The following is an 18,144-nucleotide window of genomic DNA, read 5'->3' as shown; positions in this document are numbered from 1 at the left end:
CAAGAAATAGTCCACAGATCTTGAATATGCTTTTTAAAAATGACTCACCCAGCAATACTATTAAAAGATGTAATCAATTATTTTTATTCTTTGTGATAAAATCAATGAAACAAATTCATAATGCAAATAAACCATTCTTTTTCAACTTAAGGGACCTAAAAAGGAAAACACTATTGCACTATTTTTAGGAGCCATATAATGCTACTGCTAACTTGGCTCTTACTAAAATAGTCTGATTTTAACTAGACAGATAAGAAAAAATATATCACAGAAGAAATATATAACTACCAAGTACACAGTATATGACTCCAATAAAGTTTACAAGCACAAATTTATGGCTTAATTACTAATATTTCTCAAATTTTATTTTATGTGAAAAACTCTTGAGAATATTATGTGGATAATCATTATCATCACTTACTACACTGATGATTTAGTAACCAATATATGCCTGCACTTATACTTATGTGTAGAGGCATGAGTAAAATACATGTATATTATTTGACTAATTGATAAGAGCATGCTAATGTCTACTGGAATAAATACTAACAGATTAGACATTGGTTATTTAGGATTTACTGGTTTAAAAATAACAACTTACTATTTCTTACCATACCTCCATTGAAAATTTCTTACATTATCTTAGTTCGCGTAATTAATTTTTTTAAAAATCACAAACTTGCTTTTTCTTGTGACTTTCCATCTACTCTTTTCTTTATATTGGCCATAAAATTTACTGACTTGAAATTTAGGGCATAACTAAAATAATATTGTGTGCCATAGGTAACTAACTCTAAGAGTTAATCTTTATTGAATACCACCTTCTGCTAGGCACTGTTCAAGGTAATGTATGTTTTTACTCACTAGTCCTCTTAACAGTCCTTCAAAGTTGGCACCTTTATTATCCCTATTTTGAGGGAAACTGAAGTATGGAAAGTCTAGTCAATTTTCCCACAGTTGTGTAGCTAGTAAGTGATAAAGAGTTTGGCTCTATAATAGTTAACTACTACTATGCCGCCACACCACATATATGTATATATGTATGTATAAAGTAATAAAATATATTAGGATCAGTAATTCAAATCAGTGGTATATATCCACCAGCATATAGTCCAGAAGAGAAGACATTTTAGAATGAATTACATTTTTGAGGGACACCACTATTGAATACCACATTACAAAAGAATTGTGAAAATAATCTCTTTCATCTTTTTATCACCAACACTGAGCATGGAGCATGGGCATATAGTTAGCACTGATAAATTTATGTTGAATAAATGAAAGATAATGAATTCAGATCCAGAGAATACCCACTTAAAGAGCTATATCTCAAACTAGAAACACCATAGTTTATGTTCTTGCTGAAAGGACTCCATGTAATACAGTAAAAAGAGCACAGGTTGTAGAATCAGACTTAAATTTGAAATACAGATACAAATACCTGAGAAAACTTACTGGACACTTTATTGAGACTACTTTATCTAAAACTACCAAGTTTTTCACATTTTGATCCCCAGGTGCTTCTCCAGACATGGCAACCATGGCACAGTTCAGCAGATCTTTATTCTTTCATTTCCTCATCCATTCAACAAATCTTTGTAAACTTTTATGATGACCTACATAGATATGCAGAGTGTACTTCTGCCTGCCTCTCCAACTGTATCTCATAAGCCTCTCCCTTAACTGCTTCAGCCAAACAAGGCAATATTCATTTCCTATAACCTCCCTTAAAATATTCTGCCTTGGGACATTTACTCTTTTTTCTTTCTACTGAATCACTCTTTCCCCTGATTATTTGCATAGCTTGGCTTCTTATATCAAGTTCATCAGTATACCATTTTAGCAGAAAAATTTTCTTAACTTTTGTATTTAAAGTTGATAGTCCTTGTTATTTTTTGTAACAAACTTTATTTACTTCTTAATAATATTTTTTAAATGGTCATGAAAGTACTAATGGTAGGGCATCAGGTACTTTACATATATAGGCATATATAATCCACACAACAACTCTATGAGATCAGCATTGTTCCTTCCAGGCATCTGGTACAAAGTATACTCATTTTGTGTGTTTACTCCTTTATTTTGTCTACTTCATGTGATGGTGGTTCAAAGAGTAGTGAGCATGTCATCTTAGCTCACTGTCACATCCATCAATTCTTGTACGTAGTAGGGGCTCAATAATTTCTTATTGAATGAGAGGCATTTGGGTGGCTCAGTGGTTGAGCATCTGCCTTTGGCTCAGGTCATTATCCCAGGATCTTGGGATCAAGTCCCGCATCAGGCTCCTCTCAGGGAGTCGTCTTCTCCCTCTGCCTATGTCTCTGCTCTCTCTCTATGTCTCTCATGAATAAATAAATAAAATATTTTAAAAAATTTTTCTAACTGAATCATTGCATACTCTGTGTGAGGCACTGGTTTTTATGTTAGTCATTATCCAAACAATCAAGAAACATGGATATTCCTCTTTCCTGAATATGTTCATGGTTTACTACTGCTTTTATTTTTCCCTTAGACTAGAATACACTCCCTTTTATTAAAAACCTATCCATCTAACAAAACTCATCTCAATCTTTTCCATTAAGCCTTACATAAGCATTCTTCCATTCTCCATCCTATCCTTTGGTGACCCTTGCTTAGCTCTCCTTCCTTAATTTTCATAGCTTATTATGCTTTTCTTACAGTGCTTATATCTTGATTTCCATTTATAACTACTTTTGTATTTATCTTTCTTTTAAAAGATGACAAAGATTATACCCTGCTCTCACTTTTTTACTTAGTACAGTACCTGGTATAATGTTCTACCCCTATGAGGTATTCGATACATACTGATTAATTATAATATCTCCACCATTATTTACATTGTGAGGGGATCTGGGAGGTCATCACCAAATCTAAAATAATCCTAAACCATAGTGATGCAACAATGCACCCAACTAGATTCTAACTATCTTTTAATCCATCTGAGGAATGGAGTTTTGGGGGTTTTTTGAGGGGGGGTGCTTTTTGTTCTCTTTTCTACTCTGAGAAATCTGTGCTGATACAACATATATTTCTTAAAGGGTTCCCAGAGGCAAATTTAGTTACCAATATAAAAGCAGCATAAGAACCTGCTAGGCAGAGTGCATGAGCACAGTATTTAGAATCAGAAACATTTAGATTTGTAAATATCACCTATCACTACCAGAGAGAAAAGCCTAAGGAATTGAATAACTTATCCATTCCCTAGTTTCCACATCTGATATCTGAGGAAAATACCTCAGAGTCATTGTGAGGTTTAAAGGTAAAAAATATAAACCAATGTATCAATCATTAAATATTAATATTAAAATCTTAAAATTTAAGTGTTCAAAAATCTTGATATAGATTTAGGGTTCAAGAAGGATGACTGAGTATGTATGTTTATTTCCTCTTTTCCTCCCCAAAATTATAGTAAATTATTTTTTAAAGGCTGAAACCCCAAAGAGCAAATAAAATCAGGGAGAAATCATCAGCAAATTTGAGTTTTCTAAATATAGAAAGTAAGTGGAAGAAGATTGACAAAAGAAGCTAAGGAGAGGAAATCATGGGCTATTTATAACACAGAGAGAGAAAAGGATAAGGTTGTGGAATGGGATTCTTTCCATTCTGTGGAATTCTTTCCCTAGAGCCAGCTTAATTTACAGATCTTTCCAGAGGATCTAGATTCAGAGGAAAGAAATGATGAAGTTAAGTGGTGAGGTGGGAGCAGGACAGTGTGAGCAATGGAGAAATGCTTTCCAAATTCTGAGGGAGGATGCTGCTGACCTTCAGATCCCTTAAGCTACTGAATCCATTTAGTGCATGCTTAGACTAAAGACACTTTCAAATACACAAGACTTCAGAATTCCTCTTGATGAAGTTACTTGAGAACACCCACCAGCAAAACACGGAAGTGAAACATAATAGGAAAATTTATGGAATTCAGAAAACAGAGGAGGCAAAAAATAATTAATTAACTAATTAATTAATTAAATTTTTAAAGAAGAAAACAGAGGAGGCAAACTAGAAGAGCAGCAAAGGAAGATGACAGAATCAAGATGATAGCTGGAAGCACCAGGTTCAGAGAAGAGGATGAAAACAACAGACTCCAGAGGAAGATATGCAGAAAGGGGACAACCTATATTATATGGTAAGAATGATAACCTGGAAACTGAAGGATATTTTAAAAAGCACAAAATGCTATGGGAAAAAACTCAAATATGAGAAAACCAAACACTAAAATAAAATTATATCAGAAATATGAAACAGTAGTTAATCTGAATTCTGAGAAGATCAATGAGTTTCAAGAATAAAAATGCAATGGATTTTAAGCAAAAGACAAAAAGAGCAAAAACTGAAGGCAAGTGGGTCACCTGGGTGGCTCAGTCAGTTAAGTGTCTGCCTTCGGCTCAGGTCATAATCTCAGGGTCCTGGGATCAAGTCTCCTGTTGCTCAGCAGGGAGTCTGCTTCTTCTCTTCCCTCTCCCCCTCTCCCCACTCCTCACTTATTCTCTTTGCTTTCTTTTATATTCTCTCTCTCAAATAAATAAAAATAAAATCTTTAGAAAGAAACTAAATGCACTGGTGAGAAGGACTTATGATTCTTTCCCTAATAAGAAAACAGCAGGATAAGCCAGCAGGGGTTCCAGGTCAAAAGGGACTGTAAAGGTAGGCACAGTCCAAATATGAAGTACAGTCTAATGTGGAATGATTGATAGAGTGGGGAGAAGAACCCATCTGAACAATCATCTTTGACTGAAACAGAAGCCACGATACTAGAACCATAAAGAAAGAAAAGGAATCCTAGCACACTACTTGGCTTTGCAATGAGTATTCCCATAGTGATAATAATATGAATGTTAACTACCAGCTTTCAACTTTGATGATCAACCAATGACAAAATATGGAAATACTAATTGTTGTTACAAAACAGCAAATGTTTTTGAACTTGCCAACTTACTTTATTTTTAAAAAAATTTTTTTTTCAAACTTGCCAATTTAAAAGTAAAACTAAATTAACAGGAGTGGGAAGTAGAAGGAGGAAAACAGAGGCAGAAGCACAAGTAGGGGCACGAATTTTTTCATGCAACAAACTGAGGATCCAATAGTTAATGGCACGAGAAACTGAAGATAAGTAAATAATATGTGTATTATTAATCACACAGTAAATAACTGGGGAACTGAGGAACTAATATAATAATATTAAATAAGGTAGATAACAAAGTTAGAAGGATTGGAAAATGAGCTAAATCTGATGTATTATTAGAGGAAGTTGACAATAATGTCTACAGCTGATAAGAAAAGAAAGAGTAAACCATATGGAAAATGGAGGAAACTAGAGTCTCTGACCCTAAGAGCAGGCTTAGATGGGAATAGGTAGGAGTGGGTACATTCAGGAATTACCTATACTCATAACCAACTCTTTTGTTCTATTTTGTTTTCCATTCACATGCTCTTAATTTAGATAAAAGAATTAATATAAATAATGAAGACAGTGAAATGTGCTATGTGGAGCCAATGTTTCTTAGTAACAAAAGTGAAATGATTTACAAAATTATTTATGTTGTTGAAAATAGCAACAAACACACAACCTAATTTTTTGGTGTGATTTTCCCATTTATTTTTTAAAGCAGTTTTTCAAGTGTGGCTATTTCTCCCCTAGAAGTTTGAATCTGGATAAAATATAAAATGGATTTAATAGTCATAGTTGAGGTAAAGAGGTTATACCTCAAGGGGTCCATTGTTTCCGTTTTTGTTTTTGTTTTTAACTGTTCACTGTTGGCTTAATATCAGTCTTTTTTCTGATGGGTTGTCACTGCAATAGACTCACAGAATAGTTACGATTATAAAAGCACCTAGGGAAAGTTACCTAGTTACAAAGAAGAAAGATAACTGTTCCAAACAAGCAATGTACAAAAGAGAATGCATAAGAGTGAGATTAAGGGATTCCAAAAGGAAATTCCTGCTAGGTGTCTGGCATAGGTAAAAACAAAGATGATTTTCGTTATCAAGCTGAACAGAGAACCATACTTAGATTGGCTGAGCATTAAAGATGGAGTCTTATTGCTTTTTACCTCAGGTTTTTATTCTCTTTAGCTAAAGCTACTAAAGCAAATAGACCCTAGAAGCTTAAAATCTGTTTCACCTTAGTTACTTCACACAGATTTTCTTTGAAACACTGGACTTTCCATAAAAGTCCCTTTCCATTTCTCTATATACCATTTTTTAGTTAAAGACAATACTCTAGTTTTCCATATATACTTACACATTTAAGCACTGAAGCAAGTATCCAATAAACTGGCACTAAACACCAGTATTCACATGAATTCACTTCAGTAATTTAAACAAAGCATTGAGGGTCCCAATTTTCAGGATATTTGAATCAATTTTTCACATTAAATGTTGTATGCAATTATGCAACTAAAGTTAGAATCACAGCTGAAGTTTACAATCTATAATGATTTTTCTCATTGGACAAAATTATCTCATTTTATCAGAGATAATTTAGCCATCTCTCTGGTTATGGATTTGCTTCCTAGCCTTTCTTAATATAAATCTCATCATAAATAAGAATCTAGCCATTCAGTTGGTATAATTAGCAGGTAAGGTTAAGCAGGCTGGAGAGGCTGCTTCCTTCTACCAATACCAAACATGAGTAACTTGTCAAAATGCGACCAAATATATTTGTCCTTAGTCAACTGCTCATAAAATATGCAAGCTCTCAGTATGTTCAACAGTCCTTACGATTTTTTTCTTTTTGGGATAGAGCTTTTTTGGTGACTGTGTATTTATGAGAAATACTAATGCGATGAATGATATAATATCAGTTGTTAGAAAAAATCTCCCAAAATACACATAATAGAGAAATGAATGAGAACTGACACCTGAGATAATAAACAGAAAAGTAGACTGGCAGAGTCTGAGCAATTACTTTTGTAAAGTGGTGCCAGACTCTTACAGACTCTTATTCTTATGTGGGAATCATTATTTTAATATTTTATAGATGTCATTCTCTTTATCAGCACAGTACAAGATTTTCATTTTCATTTTAAACAATTTTTATTATTATATAGTAGAGTAACCAGTTGGAAGATAATCTCCATTTCATTTTGAAGTTGTCTCTTCTTTTAACTTAATAACAGGAGCATCCTAACTTAAATTACATGCCTTTGTCCTTGGCAAAGATATTTTTAGTTCAACTTGGTTTTAGCACACATTTATCCTTGACTATTGCAAATCAGAGCTATATAAGCATGGAAGTCTCAAACATTAAGCAAAGAAAGTTGAGAAATATTTTTCTCATATATACCGATAGGAATTTTACACCAAAGTCTCTCAGGAGTACAAATTTGAGGTTATGTATTTAAAAAACCTAATACTCTTTGATCCAGCAATTCCACAAGTTTAGCTGATAAACTTAAGTTTAGCTTAATAAGAAGGGAAATGCATGCACAAAATATTCACTACATGATACATTTCTAATTCCTCCTTTAAATGTACATGTCAATATTTTTTTCCTCTTGCTATTCTCTTCACTTTGGGGTCATGTACATAACATTGCTGTAAGACAAATTTACTAAGGGACAGAGTAGTTTAGAGGACTATTTAAGAGAGGCCTTCAGAGAATTACTAGGGAAAAATTCTAAAAGTCTTGTAAGCAAAAGGAAAATATCATAGAAGAAAAGAGGAAAATATCACTATCAGAAAAAAATAGAAAAAAAAATCCTTCCCCATATCCTCCACTGGACAGATGAGCTACAGGATCCATAGTTTATACGAATCACATGCATCTGAGGTAGCTATGTCTGCACTGAAGCTCACAGATCACTAACTCACATAAAATACAGCAGCTTCAGGGATTACAGTATAAACATTAAGAAGAAATGTTACTGTTTCCAACAAATCCAAAAGAAAAAGCTTCCACATATTCAAGACTAATAATCAAGTTTTAAGGAAGCAGCTGGCATCTTTGTATATCTACCAGAGAATATTTTCTTTTCATATTGAGTATAGTGCTATGAAATTTGTAAGAGCACCTACTCACTTATTTCAAATATTCTCAAGAGTGTTGGGTGGGGTAGGGAAAGATAATAGGAGTATGGTAATAAGAGGGGAAATAGGAGGATGAAAGGAGAGGAATAAGACAACTCCACAAGCCAATTATGTTTGTCAAAACCCACAGAATTGTATACTAAAATGGATAAATTTCATAGTACATAAATTATACTTCAGTAAAATCTGACTTACAAAATAAAAGAAGTAACTCATCCAAGAAAAATTTGATTAAGAATTCATCAAATTCCTTAAAATTCCAGTTGTTGAAATGACTAAGATTAAAGTTCAATTCATAGTAAGTGTGATGAAATATTTTAAACCTTGATTTTGAAGTTCAACATTTCTAACCAAAATGTTCTATTTTGGATGATGGAGCATTATTCTCGCCCAGCTACAGCTTAACTAAGTTATAAATGTCAATTGTTCCTAAGGCAAACTTGGTCACTATGACCTATTAGTTAACTAATTAAGCACTGCACAATAATTAATTTAAACAATTTCCTAGACTGAAAGGCAAGAGAAGAGATTTTCCACCCAATAATAAAGTGAAAAAATTGTGTAACAATCAAAAAAACATTTTGTTGGTTGTAGTGGTGGTATTTGTTAGTTTTTTTACTCAAAGAAACAACATGCACTCCTCCATTCACTTTTCTTTCTTTCTCATGCAGAAGACCTTAGAGGCTCATCTGTTTGAATAGAACTGAAACAGACAATACTTTTGTAAATTGTTTTTTATAAATTTATTTTTTATTGGTGTTCAATTTGTCAACATATAGAATAACACCCAGTGCTCATCCCGTCAAGTGCCCCCCTCAGTGCCCGTCACCCAGTCACTCCCACCCCCTGCCCACCTCCCCTTCCACCACCCCTAGTTCGTTTCCCAGAGTTAGGAGTCTTTCATGTTCTGTCTCCCTTTCTGATATTTCCCACTTATTTTTTCTCCTTTCTCCTTTATTCCCTTTCACTATTTTTATATTCCCCAAATGAGTGAGACCATATAATGTTTGTCCTTCTCTGATTTACTTTTGTAAAGTAATGAAGAGGTGACTGCAAGAACAATTCCTTAGCTGAAAATTCCATGCCACAACTGAGAAAAAAGAAAATATCAGCTGCTTTGACACTGAATCTGGAAAGTCTAGGCACAAGGAATTTACAAAAGAAAATTCTACTAAAATGTTTTATTGACCAGTATTAAACTTTTAAAGAAAAAGTTAAGGATTTCTAAGAATGATACCTAATTGTATTCTAAAGCTGCTTCCCTTTTAAAAATATCCATCAAGTACCAATTCCTTGAAAGACAAAACTATTAAAACTTACTTAAGAAGAAATAGATAACAAAAAGAATCATATATCCATTAAATCAGCAGGGTTCCAAGGTGACTCAGTCAATGTAGCATCTGACTCTTGATTTCAACTTACATCATGATCTCAGGGTTGTGAGACTGAGCCCTGTGTCAGGCTCTACGCTGAGTGTGGAGCCTGCTTAAGATTATCTCTCTTCCTCTCCTCCTGTCACCATTCACGTGTGATGTCTTAAAAAAAAAAAAAAAAAAAAAAAAGCTCCCATCAAGTAAAACTCTAGGCCCAGATGGTTTCACCAGTGAATTATACCAAACATTTAAGAAAGAAATATTTTCAATTCTATACGTTCTTTTCCAGAAAGCTGGAAGTGGAGGAACACTCATTTTCTGAGGCCAGTATTACTCTAATACCAAAACTAGACACATAAGAAAAGAAAAAATAGACAACTGTCCCTCAAGAGCATAAACATATATCATGAACCATTCCAGAATTATTAAAGATTCTTCAAAAAATCAGTTTTAATAAATGCATAATAATTCATGATATTAGATATACCTAATCCTTTTTCCTAGTATTGGAGGCTGTCCTAAAGAAGTCACTCATTTTTTCCTCTTTTCCACTCAGATGTCTATGCATTATTTCGTTGTGTAGTAAGGCAGAGCCTGATTTGGTTCTCTCTCTAGGAAATTTATAACTGAAAGACTAAGAAAAATAGATTACTTACCTTAGGTGCTAGGTCCCCCAGGGGCCTACTTTAGAGCTCTACATACTGATCAGCAAAGGTACAGAGAGAACTTGGAGAAGGTGTTAAGTTTTTAATATCCATATTTATTAATATTATCTTAAAGGCATACATGGGTTTCTGGAACAGGGTAGTTTCATTATTATTTACTTTATGACAATTAACCTCGTGATTCCTCTGTGCCTCAATTTCTTAAGGCAGTGAGGTGAAAGCTAGACATTACCCAACACAAACATAAGGTATATATCACAGGCAAGAAAGCCAAAATAATGATTCCAAGGGCTAAAATACACATTGTCCCCTTTCCCTCCAGATAGGAAAAAAAAGCCTTGCTTCTTGGAAAGGATCCTAAGTTCCTATTCAAATGTTCTGGAATGCAAATAAATTCATTCAGAGGTAAAATAAAACCAATGTCTTCAGCTTAAGGATATTTCCACATTCCAGATCTCACTTTGTATCCTGAAATCCAAATACATACCTATGAAATTAGGTAAATCTCTCAGAAGTTCTCAGTTTTAAATTACCTCTACTCTTTTAAGCCAGGTCCCAGATTTCAATAAAATTTGCTCAGAAAAATCCCTAACTGCAAACAACAACAACAAAAAAAACTATTTTCTCTACAGCTCCACAAAAACCAAGCATAGACAAGAGATCATGGAGCATCAAATTCCAATATAAAGAACACGGCTGTCCGGATACTGGTGGCTTTTTTTTTTTTTAGGTTTCTGTTTGGGCTCTCAAGGAATCAACTGTACTTCCTACTCTTATGTTCCATGAAATGGAACTGTGAATGCCTGTAAAAATCACCTTTTCCCATTTCTACAGCTAGCTACAGTAAGTTTCAGATACATGAATCAAAATGACCCAAAATGAGAAGAAATATTTAAATTGTTACTAATTTTTCATTAACTTGAAAATATATGTAAAATATATGTTTTTAAAAGGATGGACTATATATTATAAGGTATATAGTCTTTAAAGTTTTTGGTATCTATTAATAAATTGGTTTCCAGGAAGGTTGCAAAAAACTTATAATCACATAGAATGTACATGTGCTCATTTTATCACATTATGTCTTAACACTGAATATCAACACTTAAGACTGCTTTTTTAAGTTATAAAAAGTGGAGTTTGCAGTTCTACAACTAAAAGTAGCTAGCTATTACCACACAATGATTTTTTGCATATGCTGGAATCCATTCCTTGCCTATTGTGAGCCATGAATCTGATTTTTGTACCTACAACATTATTTGTTACTGTAGTTTATAACATACTTCCCCATATAATACTGCATGCCTACTCATTACTTTTGTCTGGCTTCAAAAAACATAATAATGAGGCTTAGAATGTAATTAATTAAACATACACATTAAATTAGTAGTAATTCAGTTGTGTTCTAGAACCAGCTCTTAACAACTCAGGGAAAGCTAATTACTAAATTATTTTGGAATTTGTCAAGTGGTTTTACACTCTGGATATCTTGAAATCAGTCATGATGGGAGTTTTTACACCACAGAAATCAGCAAAAGCTACATATCATGGCTCCCTCACTCCAAACTCACAGAAAGCCAATTTACCAGTGTACCGCTGAAATAATTTATATTTAGCCATTGCATCCAATATTATGTATTTCATATCTTCTTTTTTTAGAGATTTCAGCAAGGTATATAGCTGGATTTAGTATGGCCTTATATATTATTCATAGATAGTTTATAATTTATTAGCTATTGGGAATGGCTTTTTTCCTTCTATTAAAATTACCACATAACAAATAAAACGACCTTTTTCCATTTTTCTCCATCTGGATAATGTACTGATCTCTCTTATTGCTTCTAATAGGCTTTCTAATAATTCAAGGGATTTCCTAGATAATTTAATCATATGAAAATTATGATTATTAATTATGTTCTCTTTTCCAAAAGATATGCTTCTTTGTGATTGCTTCATTTCTTATTCAATTGCCTGGAATTTCTGGAAATGTGTAAAATAACATGAGGAGAGGGCATACTTGTCCTCCTCCTTTTGGTGTTTCATGGTTTACTATAATGTTCACTCTTAGGTTGAAATAGATCCTCTTTATTACGTTATATTTCTATTCCAAATTTTATGTTGTGGTATGTAGTGAGTTGTGGCAGATTCTTTGGTAATGGCTATTGTTTTATGGTTTTCATAGTTGTTTTGAATCAGAAGTTCTATGAAGCTGTATGCCAGTGGATAAGAGCACAGTTCTAAAGTCCTATCTCCTGGGTTCATGTTCTGGCTTTGCTATTTCTTTGTTGTTCAGCACTGAGTAAGTTATTTAAGCTATCTGTGCTTCAATTTCCTTTTCTGTCAAACTGGTAAAATGACGATAACAGTACTTATTTTTTGTTGGTTTGAGCATTCAATAAACTAATGTGTATGGAGAACTTGGAACAGTGCCTGGCATTTTAAGCATTTAATGAATATGAGAAATTATTGTAACTTAATAAGGCTAGTAATTATTATTAATTAATACCTTCAGGAAATCTTTAAAAATTATAATTTTTCTCTCCTTTAACATACTGAAATAAATGTATGTTTTAGTCCTGTCCTTGCATTCCTAGGACAAAACATACTAAGTTGTGTCCATTTCCTTTAATAACTAGTTGAAGTTAATTTGCTAGTAAGCTTTTGTTTTCTTTACAAAAATAAATTAGATTGTTTTATAGCTGGGGGAAGGTCTAAAAAAGATATTACTAGTGTTATTTTATCTTTATAAAATTTATCTGGTTAATTTATAGACATTTTTACACTCTGAAACCACTTACATGGCATATATCTTTTTCATTCCAATATTATATAATTTTTGTCATTGAAAACTTTGTCCTTTTTCTTGATCAAACATATTAAAGTTGTATTATGTTCTAGGATTTACTCCAAGTAAAAATCTCTTTAAATTACTTATTATTTCTCCTATATTGTATTTCCCAATTTAGTAATGTCCATGTTTGTTTTTATCATCAGTTCCTTTCATCTTTCTATTGGCTTGTGTGTTTCTCTGTTTCTAATTTCTTTACCTAAATGCTCAGCTCATTTATTTTCATACCTCCTTGTTTAGTAACAAAGCATGATTTATTGCATCTTTAAAATGCATACTGAATGACCTGAATCATTTTTCATTTATAATTTAAAAATTAAATACACCAGTGATAGATAGTATAGTATGACAAGTCCTGCCATGTCTTCTACTTAGGACCTATGAATGTGAATATTCACTATTAACCTTTAAAAATCAGGATTCATCCAAAACTGGAAGCAACCAAGTTGTTCTTCAATGGGCAAATGAATAAGCATACTATTATGGCACACGGATACTACTGAATATTATTCAGTAAGAAAAGAATAAGCTGTTAATCTATGTAACAACATAGATAAATGTTATATACTATTGCTTAAATGGATATTGCCTAAAAGAAAACAGGAAGATTCAAAAATGATATACACTGTATGAAATTCTGACAGAGACAAAAGTATGAGGACAGGAAACATCAGTGGTTGTCATGGGCTTGAGTTGGGCTTGAGTTGGTAGGAAGTTAACCAGGTGAATCTATGGTTATTAGGGCTACAAAACTTTCTGTATAGTACTATAGTGGGGGATACATAACATTGTGCATCTGTCAAACCTAGAACTTTACAGTACAAAGAATAACTGTGACAAAAGAATCTAACTCTATTAGCACTCACTGAGCTAGAAGTTTGACACATATATCTTTCAAACCAAATAAACATCATTCACAGTCCCTATGTTTTATTGAGTTTTGTTTGCTTCCTCTATGGAAGGGAGTGAAAGAAGGCAAAATGCAAAGTATTAGAACCCCAGACTCCATAATCAGATAAACCTGTGCTTGAAATCCAATTCTACAACATACTTCCTAGTTATTTAACCCTTGGCACATTACTTAAAATATCTAACGTTTTCTTCCATAAAAAAAATGAGAAAAACAGTATCTGCCTCAGCATTGTTACAGGATTAAATATTAATGCATATAAAACTCTTAGCCTGGACTGTAGTAATATGCTCAGAAAACTGCATGTAGTTTTCCACAAGAACTGTAGTTTTTACTTCTATTTTAATATACAATAGTTCAAATTTTTAGATATATGCATCTTTTTCTGTACATATAAACACATTATCATAACTTTATTATACATTATGCTCTTCCTAAACATAACTCTATTTTGTTTAAAATTAATAATGTCCCACTTGCTTTATTTTTGTATGATTTCCTAATAAATCTTTTCCTGTCATTTTTAATCCTTTTTTTTTTTTTTTTTTTTTCTTTACTGTTTTGAGATTTTCTCTAGGGATCATTCAACTTTACACCAATAGGTATCCAGAAATAGTAAATAGAGAGATGAAAGGAAAAGACTAAAGAAAGGGATGATTAAAAAAAAGTTAAAGAAATGTTATATACAAGTTTTAGACTCAAAAATCTCCAGAGCAATGAATGACCAAAGATCCACATCGAGACCTTATAACAATTTAGAACTTCAAAGATAAAGTCCTAAATGCTTTCAAGAAGGAGAAAAAAAGGTATTACAAAGAAATGGGCAACATTTTAACATAATATATCTCAGTAAGTTGCATCTCAGAAAACAATGGAGCAATAGTTTTCAAGTTCTGAGAGAAAATATATTGGAGCCTAAAATTCAATATGCAGGTATATCCATGAAATTAAATGAAAAAATAAAAACATTTCAAGTGTGCATGAACTTCACAATGTTAACCTTCAACTGTAATCTCCCATCCTCAATTTTGTTTAGGAAATTACTGGAAGTCATTAGAAGCTAAGGAACCCCCCCCCCAAAAAAAAAGGTAAGAAGTGGAATTCAGGAAAGAGTGAACTCAACACTGGGAGCAGCAAGGGGAAGTTCTAAATGTCCAGAAGCCAAAAGTTGCTGAGTAACTACTCAGACTGGAGCAAGAGATTAAAAGGCCCTGGTGATGTGTTTGCGGAAATCAAAAGGGGAATCCTTTAAATCACCCGTGTGACTGAAGTGTTTAAAACGTAAAAAAAAAAAGTAAGGTTAATAACATAATACTGTATACTGAAAATTTCCTGAGTAGATCTTAAGCTTTCTCACCACACACACACACACACACACACACACACACACACACAAAGAGTTAACTATGTTAAGTATGTGAGGTGATAGATGTATTTATTATTTTGATCCTGGTAATCATTCTACAATATAAATGTGTATCAAAGAATCACACTGTACACTTTAAATACATAAAATTATATTTGTCCATTATTACGCAGTAAAATCAAAATAAATAAAATTAAAATCCTTGAGAATAATAAAGGGGCTCATTTCATCTCTGCTAGCAATAACTTCAAGAGCTAGGAAATTGAGTCACTTTAAGGGGGAAAAATGTTCTCTAGTAAATAATATTTACTATCTACATAATGTAGTTACTATTTATTGGTTACCAGCTTTAGAAATAAATCTATGAGTAAAGTGTAGTAGGCATATTTTCAATGTTATTTTTTTCTGTAATGCTATTGGACAGATAAAAGACTGGCTGGATTAGCCACTGTGTGATCTGTTTTGTTTCCCTTTTACCTAGGAGAAGTCTTCCAACTTTATTTTCCAGCCCTTCAACTGAATTGTTTTCTACTCAATTACATTTTGTCAATGCCTAAAAGAAAGAGGAGAGCTCCTGGACAAAGTAAAAGTGTAGCTAACAAGCTGGAAGGTGAAAGTGAAGAGAAAAGGTAGAGGGAAGGGTGGTAGGACACTCATATTCTTCTAAAAGGGTATGGAACTTTTGGCTGTATATATTGGAACAGAAAATAGAAGTATAAGCAAGTGATTTTAAATTGGAGAGTTAACAATTTTCATCTTTCATAGTATATGACCAATAAATACAATCTAAAGTTGATTCATTGATTCATGGACCTAAAGGCACATCATATGGAGGCAACAATCTAAGGACCTAAAAGCAGAAATAGTTTAAAAGGTGAATTCTGAACATAGTATTGCAGGGTAGGTGTGTAGATTGGAGGGCTGTCACATTTAGTATAACTTACATTGGATTCAAATTTATTTCTACAATATCCATTGTTACTTTGATATAAGAAAGAATGAAAAATTGAAAACTTTGCTTGATTCTTTCACTTAGTAATATGAATTGAAGATTAGTCCATGGACTCTTATGGCTTGATAGCTCATCTCTTTTTAAAACTAAATAATATTCCATTATCTAGGTGTTCCACAGTTTATTTATCCACTCACCTGCTGAAGGACTTCTTAGTTGCCTTCAAGTTTTAGTAATTATTAATAAACATATACTACTATAAACATCCATGTGCAGGTTTTTTCAGTACCTTTGGATAAATATTAGAGGCTGCAACTGCTGAAAAGGTTAAATACTATATGATTCCACTCACAGTACAGTGAATTTTTAGGGCCTGTGAAAAACTCATCATGCTACTATAATGATGATTACATGTCATTATACGTTTGTCCAAATCCACGGAATACGCAACACCAACACTGAACCCTAATGTGTACTTTGGGAGATTACAACGTGTCAAAATAGTTTCACCAATTGTAACAAATGTACCACTCTGTTGGAGGATGTTGATTAAGGAGGACACTGTATGTGAAAACACAGATTGCATATGGGAAATCTTTTTATCTTCCTCTAGAATAAATGATCCTAAAACTCATATGGAGCCACAAAAGGCCCGGAATAGCCAAAGCAATCTTGAAAAAAGAAGAACAAAACTGGTGATATCACAGTCCCAGATTTCAAGATTTACTACATAGCTATAGTAATCAAAACAGCACTGAATAATATATAGAATTGTTGAACTGCTATACTGTACACCTGAAACTAATATAACACTGTATGTTAATTTTACTGGAAAAAATACATACATACATATACATATTTACATACATAAGCCAGAGTCTTCCTGGCATTCCAAGAAAGTCTAAGCAATTTCTACAATCTTTCACAAACCCAGTCTTCCCTACTGTTCTATGACTCTTAAATATAAATAACCAAGGCCCTCACCTATTTCTTCCAAAAAATATCTCATACTTTTCCTACAAATAAAAGTTTTCTCTTGTCATTCTCCCACACATAATGTTCAGAGACTTCATTTTATTTTCAACAAAGTCTACATATCCTTCCAAGTCTGTTTTAATTTCTTTCCTATAAAAACTTTTCAGTCCAGCTGAGTCCTACAGGATCTCAAAAAAGTTGCCCTAACTTTTACTAACTAATTACTAACTCAGTAGGCAATCAGACTTGATCATTTCAATGTACACTATTTATACAGCCATGTTCCCCCCTTTTTAAAAATTAATAATTTATGGGTTACATTTTTATTGCTCCTATAACAAGTTATTATAAACTTTACAGCTTAAAACAACACAAATTTGTTATTTTATATTCCTTATTACACAGGTCTCATAATGCAAAAATTAAAGTGTTACCAGGGCTGCATTCCCTTCTGGAGGGTATAGAGAAGAACCAATTTCCTTGTTCATTAAGTTGGCTAACAGAATTCATTTCCTTATGGTTGAGGGACTGAGATCCCTGCTATCTTTCACCTAGAGCCCATTCTCTGCTGTAGAAGTTACCTTGACTCGTGGACTGCTTCTAGAAGTCCTTGATTCATGGACTCTTACTCCAACCTCAAACCAGCCATGATGAGTTGATCCTCTCCCATGCTTCCAACTCTCCTTCTATATCATCTCTCTGCCAAGATAGCCACAGAAGCTATCTGCTTTTAAGCACTGATATAATTAGATTGGGCCCACCCAAATATTTCAGGATAACTCCTCATCTCAAATTCCATACACATTATGCAAAGTCTCTTTTGCAATGTAAGCTAGTACATTTATATGTTCCAGGAATCAGAATTTGAATATAGTGAGGACATGAGGGTTATTAGTTCATCACATAAAACATGCCATATTTATAGATGAGAATACACCACAGACTCAAACCATCCAGTAATTCACAGGGTCTCGTACTTTGTACGAGACAATAAACTATAAACTAT

At 33.1% G+C, this 18,144-nt stretch overlaps 1 long non-coding RNA gene across 1 annotated transcript in view; it reads right to left on the bottom strand.

Moving 5' to 3' along the window:
- LOC111098165 overlaps window positions 1-17,837 on the bottom strand; it is a 44,548-nt gene extending 26,711 nt beyond the window's left edge. Inside the window, exon 1 of the long non-coding RNA XR_005367881.1 lies at window positions 17,720-17,837. This is a non-coding gene — a long non-coding RNA (uncharacterized LOC111098165). The remainder of the gene's footprint in view (window positions 1-17,719) is intronic.
- Between the last annotated feature and the right edge of the window lie 307 nt (window positions 17,838-18,144).

The sequence above is a fragment of the Canis lupus genome, chromosome 12 (assembly GCF_011100685.1).
Source record: "Canis lupus familiaris isolate Mischka breed German Shepherd chromosome 12, alternate assembly UU_Cfam_GSD_1.0, whole genome shotgun sequence".
Taxonomy (NCBI): domain Eukaryota; kingdom Metazoa; phylum Chordata; class Mammalia; order Carnivora; family Canidae; genus Canis; species Canis lupus.
Note: the sequence above shows the minus strand (reverse complement) of the source record. Positions and strands in the feature narration are given on the sequence as shown.